Genomic DNA, 17699 nt, shown 5'->3' on the forward strand with positions numbered 1-17699 from the left:
GATGATAGGAAAGGTTGAAAATGGGGTCAAAAAAACCAAACAAACTCCACACCACATGGGTTGACAGGAAGAAAAAGAGTGCCCTGGAAGGCTTACAGAGCTTTGTTCCCTCTGCTGATTGCACTAAGAAAGGGTTACATATGTAGGTCTAAAAAAACATCCGAATGTCTACCTCGAAGCCTAGCCACTGCCCCCCACCAGCCAACCCAGGAGGACATCTGCAAATGGACCATTCCAGAGCATTGATAGGGAAGCTTTCCTACCCACCGGAGAGCTCAGCAGATTTACTGCAAATACCACTTGGGCACCCCTTATGTTAACATTTGTTGAGCAAATCTCTAGCGAGTTGTATTTCACAATGTGGCTTCTTCATTGAAAACCAGCTAGCTTTAACTCAAGCAGGCTAGAGCCTTGCTAAGGTTTCCTTTCATTCCTCAGAGTAAACAATTGGTCTCTTTGTTCTTCCCCATTCTGAGTCCACCCTCAGAGCCACTGAGTCCTTTGTACTCTTTGTTGCGAAGCCTATAACTGCCCTAATGTTTGGGCACAAGTTGTTCTTTCTATTTGTTTGGAAACCCATCGCATTTGTGTGGTTGACATCACCCAGGGGGGTTACTCTTGGTTTCCAAGAATGTTTTTATGACCCTTTGCAGCATTATACCTGCTTCCATCTGGCACCTAACCCATATTTCTGGAGCCAGTGGCCCTGGCTCTTTTCTGGAACCACCTTTTTGCTTCATTTGCCTAGAAAGATGTGTATTCATTTGTACATCGGGAGAGGAAGTTTTACCTTCTAGTGAAGAAGCTTTTGAATCCAGGGCCAGGTTTCACAGATTGAAGAGACATAGTGTCACATAAATTCCATTATCAGTATCTTGGAAGCAGAGTTCAGAGAGTTGTGCTTTTAAGAAGCACGTTCCTGTTACTTGTTACAACGATTGAAAAGCAATGTCTTGTCATTACTTACTTATTGAAATATTGACACATAATGTGTTGCCTTAAGAGCAGATACGGCTTAGTGCAGGGGTCCCCAACCTTGGGCCTCCAGATGTTCTTGGACTACAACTCCCAGAAGCCTTCACCACCACCTCTGCTAGCCAAGATTTCTGGGAGTTGAAGTCCAAGAACATCTGGAGGGCCAAGGTTGGAGACCCCTAGCTTAGTGGGTTGGATAACCTGATTGCAGCTATAGGGGCTGAGTTCAATCTCCCACTGTGCCTCCCAGGACAGGGGCCAGCTGAGATCACCCATAGCATGTTTGACTGATAGGTTTACGTACATATAAAAGGTGGTATTCTTTAAGATGCCACTTCATGCTGCATTGAGAACACTACAATAGCTGTGCTGGATCAGACCAAAGGCCTATGTGAACCATGTTCTGTTCAGACTGTGGTCAGACAGGATCAAGCCAGCAGGACATGGATGCAGCTGCACCCTCCATCTTCTGTTTTCCAACATTTAGCCTAGAGACACACCTTGATTTTATTGACCAATATCTCCATGAATTTATCCAATCCTCTGGTTATTGTTCTTTTCCCATTGTTGTCATCCACGGGCTGTTCCTATAGTACTCAATATCGCCTAAGTGGCCTGATGTTTCATCGTATTGAAGTCCAGAGGGTAGCTTGTGCTCCTGTGTTTTCCAGCTATCTATGACTAATAGAAAAAGATCTATAACTATTGACTATTGACTACTGCAATACTCTCTATGTGGGGCTTCCTGTGGGTCTCACTGAGAGATTGCAGTGGGTCCAGAATGCTATGGCCAGACGGGTGGCTGGTGTGAGCAAGTATGACTATATTTCCCCCAGTCTTGGTCCACCTACACTTGTTACCTGTTGCATCCCGGGTCAGATTCAAGGTTTTGATGATCACCTAGAAAACTCTTCATGGTTTGGGACCATGTTATCTGTCAGACTTTCTTTTCCCAAAGTCATCTACTTGTACCACTAGGTCCTTCTAGGCCATGATCTTCTGGGTTTACCACTCCAAAGGAGGCCAGGCCTGGCTTCATCCAATCGAAGCCAGGCCTTCTGTGCTGTGACACAACTTTAGAACCAACTGCCACCTGGAGCTGCCTCTGCATCCCTCCCTCTCAACATGTATTTAAAAGACTTTTGAAAGCACTGCTTTAGAGAGAGGCCTTTTTTTGACAACCTTGCTTAACATAATGAATGAATGAATGGATGGATGGATGGATGGATGGATGGATGGATGGATAAATAAATAAATAAATAAATAAATAAATAAATAAATAAATAAATAAATAAATAAATAAATAAATGGCTGCCGGGATATACCAATCAAACTGCCCCCCCCCCCATTTATAATGTGTGTACATCGTAAAAAATAAACTCTGGAGCTTTGGTTTTGAATGGTTGGTTGAGTTATTATCCGACTTTACAAATCCATGTTCCCCAGTTCGTTAAAGCACAAAGCATTAGCTGCACACCATGTAGCTAGAACGGCTTCCCCCTTTTGCATATTATATGTGGACACACAGGACTAGGCACATGAGTCTGAAGGAGGGTGCACAACAACCGCAATGAGAAGTAAGAGGGGGTGGTAAAAGCTTGGTGCCTAAGCTTGAAGCAAGTTTGTTCCTGCTGAGGTGCAGATGTATCTTTTTGCCCAGTTTTACATCTTATAATCTAAAATCTAGTGCAATCGAGTGGCCATCTTCTGAGAACTGAATTAACCTCTAAATCCCATAAATCTCTGTATGGTAACAGGGATTTGTTCACCCAGTTATCTCCTGAGGGAAACATTTGGGCAGGAGAAAATTGTGTTTCAGTTCAGATTTGATCAAAATTTATCAAAATTCACAAAATTCAAATATGGGAGAAATAGAAACTGACAGGTTTATTCATCTCTATTTTTGATGCCTAGGGATCTCAAAAATGCTAGATTACAAGAGGCTTTTATCCTGTCCTCAACATCTTCTCACCAGGTAATACTCATTCCTGAATATTAATGAAAGTCTGGTGTTTCCCAGATGCCACCACCAGAGGGTGGATTTTCCAGCCCTCCAAAAACACAAAATGTTTATTCACTTAACCTTTCCTTTCTGTTATAGGGGCTTCAGTGGCCCTTTGGTTACTTGTCCTCATATATCTTCTCAATTGTAGCACAGGGAAAGATTCCCCTCATAAGAGTCCCACTGGGTTAATGGCAATACAGAAAAGAGAGTATGTAGTTCCTACTGTATCTGTTTCCTGAAGCACAGATGGAATTCCAAGGAGGAATATTTAGAAACCAAAAACTGCATAGTTTGGATTTTTCATAAAAGGATATTGTGTATCAATAGTCAAAAAGCTAATTAATAATTAGATTTTGAATTTATAGTTACTGAGCAAACATACAAATTAAAAGGTGATTTGAATTCACATTATTTCCCTGTTCTCCTTTGCTCTAATAGCATTGAGAAAAGCAGGCGCTAATATCTTCAGTTGCAAGTCTTTTTCTTCTTTGGATCACATCCATAGTTTGGATCTGGAGGTCTCTTGGCTCTTTGATCCTCCGTTCCAGATAAATACTTGGCACCCCAGGCATTCCCAGCAGCTTCCAGGAACATCTGTGTGAGTGCATGCGTTTGTGTCTGTTTCCCCTGCTTCTCCTTTTTCTTTCTCTTTCTTTATACGAGAAGTTATTTTACCCTCTCTGCATACTACTTCTCTTTCAGCCTTTTCAATTTCCCTTCCCTAATTTCCTTCTTTAAAATTGGGGGTTTGTTGAGTTATGTTGAGTCAAGCATGAAGCTTTCTATTTAGCAATCAAAACTACCCTCTGGTCTTGCACTTTTACGGGAAAAAATCCTTGTTCTTTCTGATTAACTATGCCACTCCCTGGCAGCCATTTTGTGATGTTGTCCATGAGACTTGTTTATTATTAGTATTCTTACTTGTTGCATTTAGATCCTGTGCCTTCCTTCCTATGAGCCCAAGGCTCTCTCCTCACAACAAATGCATACGACAAGTCTGCTCATTATTTCTCTGTATGTATGTGCAGGAAAGCTTCCTGAGCTGCAAGAATGCTCAGCTGGAAGCTAGCTTTGTTGTATACTCAACACATGCAGAAGATACCCAACTGTTTCTACACCTAATTCTGGGGCATGCAGATTGGAGGGGAGCTGCCCTCTGCCCCTTACTTAAGTTTGGGGAGGGCATAAAACCTATATATGGATTTTGAACTACATGAGGGTCTGGTGCTCCAATCCCAGTGTTGTTGAATGGAGAAGTGTAGTTAAATATTATTATTTTCCAGGGAAAAACATACATTGGTATGACCTGAGGAGACATGCAATATCATCTCATTCAGAGATGTGCTAGACCTTAACACTACAGCCAGAATCTGATCAAGCAAAAGCAAAACAAAGTGTCCTGCTTACATATGGCCCCATAGTGCTTTAAAGCAGTAGTTCTTAACATGGGTGATATTGCTCCCCAGGGGGCAAATTTATTTTTCAGGGGGGCAATGTAACGAAAAGGGGTGATGCAGGGGTGAAGGAACAGAAGGGGCAATATGGGGCGATGGAGTGAGAGGTTTTGGGGACACTTTTGAGACATTTTTTGTACAGTGAACCGCTGTATATCTGTCGTACAAAAACATCAGATTGCTCGCTATTAGTGGATTGAACTGTGTTTTAAAATGTTCCTCCAGCTAGCTTCAGTACCTAACACCATACATATGCGAATACGCATCACTCATCTTCATGCGCATTGCACAGCAACTTCTATCACTCTACCCATACAGTGGTGCACCATTGGCCAGAATGGGCAGTGATAGCCTCTCAACATGGCCAAAAGACCTCTCAACCAAGAGACCTCTTTCATTTCGAAGACCTCACAAAATGGCTGAGAAGAGGAAGTGTCACCAATATTCGACGGAATACCTAAATTTGGGATTCATTCCATCTCCTTCCAATGTACAACTTCCGTTTTGTCTTCTTAGTGAGAAAACATTTTTCAAATGAAGCGATGAAGCCTTCCCGACTGAAAGACCATTTGGTAAAAATTCATTCGGATAAAGCTGACAAACCGGTATGGTTTTTCCAGTCCCTAAAGGCCAAGTTTGGGGGTCGCAGCACTGTTGAGAAGTTATTTGGAAAATCGTCACTCAACACTGACAAGGGGCTCCTTTGTTCCTATGACGTATCTTTGTTGATAACAAAATGTGGCAAACCTCACACTATTGGAGAAATGCTGATCTTACCAGCAGTGAAACAGATTTTTGCCACCATGTTGGGGCAATCAATTCCTTGCAATCAATTCCTTTGAGCAATGACACCATATCAAAAACAATTGATGAAATGGCTGCTGATGTGGAAGAAAGGCTTATTGACACCTTGAAAAGTACAGAATTCATGATGCAGATTGATGAGTAAACAATTCGTGAAACTGAAGTCTTATTATTGGCTTATGTCCGTTTCATCAGTGGAAATGATGAGACTGGAGAAGAACTGTTATTTGCTCGAAATTTAGCCATGTACACAAAAGATTCTTCGATATTTAAAAAGGCTGAAGAGTTTTTTAATGAGAAAAACATCCCTTTGACAAACATCATGGCATGTGCAACCGACGGGGCTGTATCCATGGCTGGACGATATCGTGGATTTCAAGCTCATGTAAAATCGGTTGTACCTGGAGTTATGACTGTCCATTGCATCATTCATAGACAGCACCTTGTCTCAAAAAATTTGAGTGACCATTTGCACAAGTCTATATGTTATGTCATTAATGCTGTGAATAAAATTAAGTCAAAGAACAACTGACTTTTTCACAACCTTTGGGGGAGCGGATGATCCTCTGCCTGCCACAATCTCACTGGGTGAGAGACAGTAAGAACTGTGGCTGGGCTGTTGTCGCCATCCGGAGTTTGGCTCTATCTCCCTCCATTTTCCAGGACTAGGCCCTGCTACTCCTGATTGCCTCACCCCCCCAACATCAGCCACCTGGCTTAGGGTGAGTGAAGGCTTTTAAGCCAAAGGTGTTCTCAGGGCCTCACCGGACCAACATTCCTGCCTTTGGGGGAGCGGAAGATCTTCTGCCTGCCACAATCTCACTGGGTGAGAGACAGTAAGAACTGTGGCTGGGCTGTTGTCAACTGCCATGCGGAGTTTGGCTCTATCTCCCTCCGTTTTCCAGGACTAGGCCCTGCTACTCCTGATTGCCTCACCCCCCCAACATCAGCCACCTGGCTTAGGGTGAGTGAAGGCTTTTAAGCCAAAGGTGTTCTCAGGGCCTCACCGGACCAACATTCCTGCCTTTGGGGGAGCGGAAGATCTTCTGCCTGCCACAATCTCACTGGGTGAGAGACAGTAAGAACTGTGGCTGGGCTGTTGTCAACTGCCATCCGGAGTTTGGCTCTACCTCCCTCCGTTTTCCAGGACTAGTCCCTGCTACTCCTGATTGCCTCACCCCCCCTAACATCAGCCACCTGGCTTAGGGTGAGTGAAGGCTTTTAAGCCGAAGGTGTTCTCAGGGCCTCACCGGACCAACATTCCTGCCTTTGGGGGAGCGGAAGATCTTCTGCCTGCCACAATCTCACTGGGTGAGAGACAGTAAGAACTGTGGCTGGGCTGTTTTCAACTGCCATCCGGAGTTTGGCTCTATCTCCCTCCGTTTTCCAGGACTAGACCCTGCTACTCCTGATTGCCTCACCCCCCCCCCAACATCAGCCGCCTGGCTTAGGGTGAGTGAAGGCTTTTAAGCCGAAGGTGTTCTCAGGGCCTCACCGGACCAACATTCCTGCCTTTGGGGGAGCGGAAGATCTTCTGCCTGCCACAATCTCACTGGGTGAGAGACAATAAGAACTGTGGCTGGGCTGTTGTCAACTGCCATGCGGAGTTTGGCTCTATCTCCCTCCGTTTTCCAGGACTAGGCCCTGCTACTCCTGATTGCCTCACCCCCCCCAACATCAGCCACCTGGCTTAGGGGGAGTGAAGGCTTTTAAGTGTGGAAGGCTGGGGGGGAATATTGGGTGTCGGTTAGTGAGAGTGTGTTGTTTGTCCCGCTCCCTGGCTGGCTGGTCGCCATGTTGGATCTCCAGGGGACAGAACTTTTTCTAAGACTGCTTCACTCACTCTCCCTTCTTGGACCATCTGCAAAGACGCTCTGCCCCCACACAAAGGCCAGCGACTGAAACAACTTGGCTCACCTCCACGAGTAATACTCTTAATCCTCCTTCAACATCATCTTTAACACCAATATTCAAAATAACATCGAAACATTGTTGAATGGACAAGGTTGTGTGGAGGAGGAGGGAGGATCAGGATTATACATGGGGCTTTAGTATTTGATTTCTCAATAATTTATTTTAATGTTACACAGGGGGTTCATAATTTTGGGATTTTTATTTTTATTTTTTGTAATTTTCCTGTTTTATTGCATATATTTGATTCATGTACCTGCTTTGTATCTAAGTTTGTTTGGTTTATTAATTTAGGTTAATTGGTCTCTATTTTTCTTTTTCTTTCTCTTGGATATGGAGTGGAAGGCCTGTTCACCCAGCAGGGGGTCTTTTAACATCCCTGTGATCACGGGTAGAGGGAGATATGGCGTTGGCATAGTCCCTACTCGTGTCAGTAGAACGATGGACAGATGTTTGAAAGCTGTTCATTGTTCTGAGACTGTGACCAAACCCCAATATCGAGGTAGCCGGATCAGCCAGCCCTCCACTCTAAATCTGGTACTGTTGAATGCCAGGTCTGTAGCCAACAAACCCCAGGTGATTTACGACCTTATCCTGAAGGAGGATGCAGACCTGGCATGCATAACCGAGACGTGGATTAATGGGGAGGGGGGTCCTCCTCTGGCTCTCATCTGCCCGCCTGGTTATTCTGTCCAGCACCAGGGTAGACTGGAGGGGCGGGGCGGGGGAGTAGCCATTGTCTACAAATCCAACTTAGAGGTTACTAGGCGCTCCTCGGTGGTAAAGCCAGGTCTAGAGGCACTCCACGTGTCGATAGGGGCTAGGGAAGGTATTGGGATTTTGCTGGGTTACCACGCTCCCTGCGACCCAGCCACTTCTCTACCGGAGCTGGCTGACTTTGTCTCCGCGGCATTGTTGGGATCCCCGAGGCTTTTGGTCTTGGGTGATTTCAACATGCATGCGGGGGCAGAGACCACAGGGCCAGCTCTTGAGTTCTTGGAAACCATGGCTTCCTTGAACATGTCTCAACATGTCATCAGCCCCACCCATGTGGGTGGCCATACGTTAGACCTGGTTTTTTCCACCAACTGGAGCGAGTGTGGTCTGCTGGTGACTGACCTCGTGTCGGTCCCCTTGTCATGGTCAGATCACCACCTAATAAAATGCAACCTCTCAGTGGCACTCCCCCCTCGCAGGGACCAAGGACCTATTTTTATGGTCCGCCCTCGAAGGCTACTGGACCCTGTTGGATTCCAGGAGGCCATGAGAGGTGTTCCGGCTGACCTGGCTGGCGCTCCTGTCAAGGCTCTGGTTGACAGCTGGTCCATCGCTGCCACTAGGGCTATAGACACGATCGCACCTAAACGCCCTCTCCGGCTCAGAGCTCGGCCTGCGCCCTGGTTTAACCAGGAGCTCCGAGCGATGAAGCGACATAGGAGAAGGCTAGAGCGTAGGTGGAGGAAGAACCCGACGGATTACAATTGGACAGCTGTCAGGGTCGCAACTAACCTTTACCTGACTAAGGTAAAGGCTGCATGTAGATCATTCTTCGCTAACCGGATAAGCGAAGCATCCAACCAGCAGGCGGAGTTATTCCGTATAGTGTGCGACCTATCTGGAACTGGTTCAGGTGATAGCCCCCCCCCCAGTTTTTCCCCTGACCAGTTTGCAGCCTTTTTTAAATCTAAAGTGGAGGCCATCCGCCGGGAGCTCTCTCCATTTTTAAAAACAGTGAGTCGAGCAGAGATGTCCAGCGCTCCGTCTTACCCAGTGACTTTCGATTCTTTTCAGCCTGTAATGCCTGATTCCGTCTCCAGGGTGCTTGACCGCTGCCGAGCCACCACCTCCTCGGACCCTTGCCCTGCCTGGTTAATCAAAGCAGCCAGGCCGATAACAACAGAATGGGCCACAGTAATAATAAATGAGTCTTTCCTTGAGGGTAGATTTCCATCCGCCCTCAAGGAGACACTCATTAGGCCCATAAGAAAGAAACCTAGTTTGGTAGCGGACGAAATTGGCAATTATAGGCCCGTCGCCAATGTTTCTTTCATGAGCAAACTGGTTGAGAGGGTGGTGGCCGATCAGCTCCAGGCTCACCTGGATGAAACGGATGCCCTGGATCCATTTCAGTCGGGCTTCAGGCCGCGCCATGGTACTGAAACGGCATTGGTCGCCCTGTACTATGACCTGTTGAGGGAGGCCGACAGGGGCAAAATCTCCCTGCTGGTCCTCCTCGACATCTCGGCGGCCTTTGATACCGTCGACCATGGTATCCTCCTGGGGAGGCTCTCTGAGTTGGGAATTGGTGGCTCGGCACTTGCCTGGCTCCGTTCCTTCTTGGGGGACCGTCCCCAGAGAGTTCAGCTTGGGGAGAGCGTCTCGGCCCCGTGGAGTCTCAATTGTGGGGTTCCACAGGGGTCGATTATCTCCCCAATGCTGTTTAACATCTATATGAGGCCGCTGGGTGGGGCCATTAGGGGATGTGGGGCTTCGTGTCATCAATATGCCGATGACACCCAGCTCTACATCTCCTTTTCACCAACTGCAGGTGATGCTGTCCTTTCCTTGCCTGGGGGCCATACTGCAATGGATGCAGGAGAACGGACTGAGGCTGAATCCGGATAAGACAGAAGTTCTGAGGGTGGGTGCCCCCGTGGTAGGTGGCTTGGGTGGCTCTCTCACATTTGGGGGGACCACCTTGGCCGCGAAGAGTGGGGTCCGCAGCCTCGGCATATATTTGGAACCGACGCTCACCATGGAAACTCAGGTGGCGTCGGTAGTCCGCACTGCATTTTTCCATCTTTGGCGGATTGCCCGGCTGCGACCCTATCTCGACATGGGGGCGCTCACTACCTTGGTGCATGCGCTCGTAATCTCAAGATTAGATTACTGTAACGCGCTCTACGTGGGGCTGCCTTTGAAGCTGACATGGAAACTTCAGGTGGTGCAGAATGCGGCGGCCAGGCTCCTTACAGGAGTGAGAAAATATCAACACATCTCTCCAACTCTGGCCACATTGCATTGGCTGCCCATCTGTTTCCGTGTCAACTTCAAAGTTTTAATGCTTACTTATAAGGCCCTAAACGGTTTAGGACCTCGATATTTGGCAGAACGCCTCCTCCCACCAAGGTCTACCCGGATCACCCGCGCAAGTCAGGAGATGAGGCTGAGGAGCCTGACGCCGAGAGAGGCCCGGAAGGAGAAGACACGAAACCGGGCCTTCTCGGCGGTGGCTCCTCGCCTCTGGAACAATCTCCCTCCAGCGATTCGCACGGCCCCCATGCTGGGCACCTTTAAAACTCAATTAAAAACATGGCTGTTTATTCAGGCCTTCCCTCCAGCCAACTCTTGATTTTTTTCTTACATTTCCTTTTTATCTTTACTGCTGTTCTTGTTTGATTATTATGTATTTGTCTACGTTTTATTATTTGATTTTATATTTGGAAGCCGCCTAGAGTGGTCCGGTGGGCCAGATAGGTGGGGTATAAATTAAATAAATAAATAAATAAATAAGAAAATGACGAGGAGTTTGAACGTCTCCTTTTGCACATCGAAGTAAGGTGGCTTTCAAAAGGAAAGTGTCTGTGGTGATTCCATGAACATTTGGACACAGTTGTGTTCTTCGTGTAAACTTTGTGTGTGTGTTTGTGTGTAACATAACAGCTCTGCTCTCACCTGTCTGTCACAGCTGGGCAGGGGAACATCAGCCAATGAGAGGACGGAGGGTGGTGCAGAAGGGGGAGGAGCTGGATTATATAAGGGGTGTGTGTGATGTGTGTGTGAGAGAGAGTTTTGAGAGTTTTGGAAGATGAGAGAAATTGTTTGAGAGAGTGAGATAGATTTGTGAGAGCTAGTCAGTGAGGGAAAAGTCTGTGCAATTTAGTAATTGAAAAACGTGATTTACAACTCGATTTGCTACCTGTGATTCAACCTTTTTATTTTGTGAAATCAATTAAAAACAGTTTTGTTTTGAAAGAAACACTTGTCCTTTTTTGAGTATTAAGGATAGGTTGGTGGCAGCAGTTTGAAGAAGAGTAGTGAGCACTCCTGGAGTCCTGAGTTGACAGAGGCTTCAGAGTGGCCCGCTACAGTGTGTGTGTGTGTGTCTGTGTGTGATGTCTTGGCGGAATGCCTCCTCCCCCCTAGATCTACTCATATCACCCAATTTAGCCAGGAGGGGCGACTGAGGAGCCTAATGCTGAGGGAGGCCCGGAAAGAAAAAACAAAACACTGGGCCTTCTCGGCAGTGGCTCCCAGGCTCTGGAACATGCTCTCCCCCCCCCCAAGATTTGTCTAGCCCCCTCGCTGGGCACTTTCAAAAACCAACTCAAGACCTGGTTATATAGACAGGCCTTCCCTCTGGACACTACGTAACTTTCATTTTTTTTTCTCTATCTTTATTTACTTTGTTTTGTGTAAATGTTGTAAATTGTTATTTGATATTGTTTTTATTCTGCGTCTTGTGAGCCACCCAGAGTAGACTATGTCTAAATGGGCGGCATATAAGCTCAATAAATAAAATAAATAAATAAAATTTTTCTTTGTGTCTTTTTAACCATTTTTACAGTGTACATGAATATATATTTTCCTCAAATCTTAATTTAGTTTCAGAGTTTTCATATTGAAATTCTTTGTTCCTGCATTGCGGTTTGTTCTTATGCCCTTTTTATATTTCTTTTTGCATTTTAAATTCACTTGTAATTAAATCATTAAATGTTACTGGTGTTTTTTTTCAGGCATTTCATTTTCTTGCAATTGACTTTTGTTTTCAGTGGTCATTGGATTTCAGTGTCTTGAATAAATAAGATAATAATGAAATACATGTATCACAAAGTTTGGGAGTAAAGTGATGGGTGGCATCAGAATTTTTCGCACAGTTAAAGATATGGGGGAAAGACTGGAAATAAATTATTTGCATTGATATGCCCTAATGACAATTTTAAAGAAAACAAAAAACATGTTTGCATAAATTGAAGAATTATTTCCCTGTGTTGTGATTGAGAGGTTATGTTGGGGGAAGGAGGAAATGATAACTTCCTCAATGGCTCAAGGGGGCGATTCTTTCAAAAAGGTTAGGAACCACTGCTTTAAAGCACTCTCTGAATGGTTTACAGCTTAATTATACAGGTTACACATTGCCTCCTCCACAGACAGCTGGATAATTATTTTACTAACTTGTCCGAATCATTTGGTATCAAACACTGACTATTAACAGAGTTTTTACTGGAATACTATAGTTTAGCCACTGTGCTACAGGCCTCTTCCAAGCAGTGGTTGAAATTTCCACCCCCATACCAAGGAGTGGAAAGAGAAGCGAAAAAAAGATGGGAGCAGAAAAGACAGAACTTAGTTCACTGACTGTGACGTATCCAATCAAAGCCTATGTAGCAACCACCCTTCCAGGGATGTTCGCAAGTCTTTGGGTCTGAGTCCAAGTTTGGGTCCAAGTCTAAGTCTTCGGTACCAAGCCCCAAGTCCAAGTCCCTATTAAAAACAAGCTTTTTTCTCCAGAAAAAAAAAAGGGGTGGGTTGTGAGTCGCAAGTCAAGCCTAAGTCTTTGGGGAAGGGGGAACCCAAGTCGAGTCACCTGTGTGACTTAAGTCTAACTTGACAGTGGGTCCCATGACTTGAGTCCCCGTCCCTGCTTCCTTCCACAATCATACAAACCCAATAGTGTCATAAAGTTGACATCTGTGCAGCTGTGCTTGGAGTCTCCAGGAAAGCTCCTGAACTTATCTTGTTTAGCACTAGCAACTTAGTGTGATAATAGTAGTAGTAGTAGTAGTAGTAGTAGTAGTAGTAGTAGTAGTAGTAGACGTAGTCGTAGTCGTAGTAGTCGTAGTCGTAGTAGTAGTAACTATAAATCATAAAATTATTTGTTAAAACAATGTGGTAGAGATCCAGTTTGGTGTGGGTGGACAAAGTGATGGACAAAGTGAGTCAAGAGGCCTGGGTTCAAATCCACAGTTGGCTGTGGAAACGTACCTGTGTGTTCATGTACCAATGGTAAAGCCACTCTTCAAATATCTCACATCCCTTGAAAACCCTGTTAGGGTTGCCATAAGCCAGTTGTGACTTGACTGCACATAACAACAACAAAGGAAAGGTGAGAGTCTGTCAAATAATCAAAAAGGAAGCATGGTACTAAAATGGGAATGACTGCTTTAAATCTAGCCCCCACCCCACCCCCCCAAGTGGACTAGAAAAATACTATGCCTGAATATATAAAGCTTGCTCTTGTCTAAAAAATCCCCTATTCTGTTCCCAACATAAACAGTCTGTCAAGGCATTCAAAAGCATCTTCATCCCATAACTAGTTCTGAAACAGGAAACTGATGAAAATTCTCCTGTATCTCTGAGGAGTCAAACAACCTAAGTTTTACTAACTTCATATTTTATTATATGTTTATGAAAGCTGAGAACTAAATAGGGAGGAAGAAGGAGAAAACATTGTCAGGAATCAGTAGCCTAAATCCTTTACCTTGGAAGAAGAAATGATCTACCTGGCTCCACTCCACACTGTACTTTTTATTATTATTATTTATTTAAAGCTCAGCCTGGGTGGGACCTTTGTTGAAGGAGTGTTCAGAAGTCCTTGTTGGGCTTCCAGCCCCAGCACTGTTGGGTGCTATCCAAGGTGCTGATGCTCCTCTCTTGTTTTCAATTGCCCAACTTAAGAGGCGCAAATGACTGCAACCTAGGCTGCAGCCACAGGACGACCCCCAAGAGGCATTCTAAGCCTGGTGGTGAAAGGACCAGGAACAGAACAGAGATTTTCGCCCCCATCACATCCTATCTTAAGATGCAGACTTTAGGCCTGGACCAGCTGCGCTCTGGGTCAAACCAGACATGGATGGGACATCTGGAAGATTTTTTTAAAAATACAATCACCCGCTTCTGCTGTATCTCACTCCAGTCTTACATTTTAAGTCACCAGGCTGTGACACCAGAAAAGTTTTGAGCTGGATTAAAACAGCAGCATAATACAAGGGAGCATGGTGTGGTAAGCAAAATATTAAAAGCAGAAATGCGCCCCCATGCCCACTTTAGAAGTAAGTGGATGCATGTATGTTCACAAAGTGCAGGCATGCCCAATTTTGCACTAAGTGGGAGATGTCAGTGCAATGAACACATGAACTGCCCAAGATGTCCAACCTACCTGCATCTCCATCTCCCCTTTTATATCTGTAGCTGTGAGATAGTTCTGTCTTCTGCATCCCTGCCATACACAGCTGTGCTTGGTTACACTGCAATGCCAACTCCCAGCTCTGTGCATTTGGCATGAGCTCCCTCGTCTCACTGCCCCTCACCAGTCCTATTCCACAAAGTAACAGCAAGAAACCTGGTCCTCAGATGATGGTGCAGAAGTTGCAAGAACAACTGAGAGATAGAAAAGAGGAGATCAGATCTGGGAGCTTCCAAGAGGGTTGTGGTGGACAATTGTCTTGACAAGAGCTGGTTGTCATTTCTAAGAGCCTCACTTCATAAATATGTGTCCTTTTTTCATATGGAGAGGGGGCGACAGTGCAGCTGTGTCTGATATAAAAAAAAACCCTCTGGTTTATTTTGCCAGCGATGATTGATGTCCAAGTTAATGAATATCAAAGGATATGGTATTCTATTCTATTCCCACTTCTCCTGCACTTGATTACTTGCCAGTCAGCCTTCTCTCTTTTTCTGAACATGAATCTTTAGTCTCCAGGATCTAGAATTAATGTAGAGCAGTTAATAATAGGAAACTGATCACACACCAATGCAAGACAGGCTGATAATCTAGCATGACTTTAGAAAGGTGCCTGTATTTGATGAAATGTCAGTTTTCTAAAGAAAAAAAAGTAGCACGGCATGTTTCAGAATGTGAAGATGCTTTTACAAGAATAAACCATTGTGTATAAACCAAAGCTGTTACCAAGGTTTTTGACACTGTTTAAAAAATGTCCCTTCCCTTTCTGGATCCCCAAGGTATAGTAGACTGAAATTTAAAACATGTTTTTAAAAAATTACTCAGAAACTCTTAACAGCAAAAGGTGAGCTTTGAAATTTTTTATTGGTTTATATACTGGTCTATTGACTCACAATACATAGCTATACTGGTTTAGGACCATTTTCATACTGAAAATTGATAGCAATTGCAGAATAACATAGATAGATTAGTGCCCTGGGGACACACACACCCTCTTAGTATGCCATATCTCCTGGGGAGTTCCCTACAGACCTTGACAAAAGTTGTGTAATCCAGCCCATACATAAGAAGAAGAAGAGAGAAAAGGTCTTCCATCCACAATTAGAAAGTGTCCACTAAAACTAAAGATACACAGTCTAGGTCAGCAAAAAGTTATGTATATCACAGTCAACTGTATAATAAATAAAACTTCAAAGTGCTTAACTCTCCTATTTACAACATAATTAAATACCTTGCTGATGTTATAAATGTCATCTAAGGGGAAGGGTTTTGTAAGTAACATTACACAGAATTTAAAAAGGAGTAAGATCCATCTTGCATAGGAGTAACTGACTGATCAACAACTTCTGTGTTACCTCCCCACTACCACACATAATCCTTGGTATTTATTTTTTTACTTTTTTGTATTATCTGTATGCCCTAAAGCAGTCCCTGTGCTTATCGCAGACCTGTTTGAACACAGGATCCTTTCCACTGAGCCTCAACATGGAAGACATTGAAATGGTTCCAATGCCATGGAACTTGTTTACCTTGTAGTACTCAATTCAGGACTGTAGCTAGCCTGTGACCAGATATTCTGGATGGCCCTCAGACCCATAGTCTTTAGGAATGTATAAGCCCTAACCATATTGCAAGTGTGTTTGTTTTTACATTATTGGCGCATACACTAATGCGTATCACATAATGCCGGGAATAATTTTTCCAAGATGACTTCCTAGAAAGAAGCTAAACATTGGTGAGGAGCATGAGGACAAAGAAAAATATCACCGAAAGCAAGGGTGAATGTTCCAAATGTACCTCAACCTCAGTATGAGAAAAAGAGAGAGAGAGAGGGTGAGTGAGTCATGAGATCTCTAAATCTGAGACAGCAGCTGATTAAGAAGGTCAAATGGCACCCGGACATTTTTCAGCCACAGTCTGTAAAACCCCTTATTCACACTGCATTGCACTGGTGAGGGCTGCAGAGATGATCAAAGAGGCAGAGGATTCCACTCAAAGACAAGCACAGAATCCAGTCAAGAAGGGATGAACTGCTTAATGAAAAATCCTGGGACTTCTTATCATAGAAAGGCATCCCAACCATCATCTAAGTATTCAAAATAAAATGAGTTACTTTCAATCACTAAGTTGCAGCTAGAGTAGGCCAACTGAATCTGTGGGCATTTGATGAGTCAGCTCCTCTATACATTTCATAGATTCAATGGGCCTAATGTAGTTGTGAGTTACTACTGAATTTCAGCCAGTATTTTTCAGTTAAATTGGAATTGTTGTATCAGATATTTCCTTCCCATGGGTTAATATTTTTTCATAATACAATTATTTGGGGCGAAATACTCCATTCAGCCAATCCCTCCACCCAGCAATATTTTTTCCAGCTATGAACTGAAGAATTACAACTGATATTCTTCATAATTCACTTTCTACCATCAAAGGCTTCCTGAATTATTTCAAAACAAGTCTCAGTCAGTGAGAGTTTCGCTAGCCCCAATCCAGCAACAATAATAGAATATCTTATGCTCTGAAGATGTTGAATAGGTGTGAGGGAACTTGGTGATGAGGGAGCAGCTGTACTTTTTTTTCTAACTTAGGCTGGATGTGCATACCTGAGTAGCATGTATCTAGCAGGGAAATGAATATTCAAACAATGTAGTAGTTTTACTGATTTTTTGGCAAATAAGGCAATAGGGAGGAACCACAAAGGTCTCCTGCTTCTCCCAATTGTTGGAATGTGGAACATCAAGAGAATGTTCCCTTTCTGCTACAGTATCCCATTGCAACTTTTAGTCTGTATACTTTATATATTTCTGGGGCATTGATTCTAGACATAATTGCAATCTCCATTTTGAAGCTGACTCTAAACTGTGGGCCTCATAACCACAATATCTGACTTAAGTATTGGCCTTCCCTGGTCCTTCTCTAGTCTCATGGGGTTTGGGATCATCTATCCTGAGAAACAATTCTAGAGACCATGCAACTGTGTATGCTTCTACCCTGTTTCCCCAAAAATAACCTGAAAATGAGCCCTAGTATAATTTTTCAGGATGCTTGTAATATAAGCCCTACCCCAAAAATAAGTCCCAGTTAAGTGAAACCCTACCTTCCACCAGCAACTCACTGTGCAGCAACCAGAAGAAGATGACAACATGACTGTATTTGAATAAATGTAGATAGTTGTACATGAAAAAATAAAACATCCTCTGAAAATAAGCCCTAATGCATTTTTGGAGCAAAAATTAATAAAAGACCCTGTCTTATTTTTGGGGAAACACGGTATGTTACTTAGTTGGTTCTAATAAAAATACTTCACAGTTGTGGATTTGGGGTTTCCCCTGCTTTTCACAGATCAGCATGGCTATTTTTGTCTCTA

The sequence above is a fragment of the Pogona vitticeps genome, chromosome 3, assembly GCF_051106095.1.
Source record: "Pogona vitticeps strain Pit_001003342236 chromosome 3, PviZW2.1, whole genome shotgun sequence".
NCBI classification, from domain to species: domain Eukaryota; kingdom Metazoa; phylum Chordata; class Lepidosauria; order Squamata; family Agamidae; genus Pogona; species Pogona vitticeps.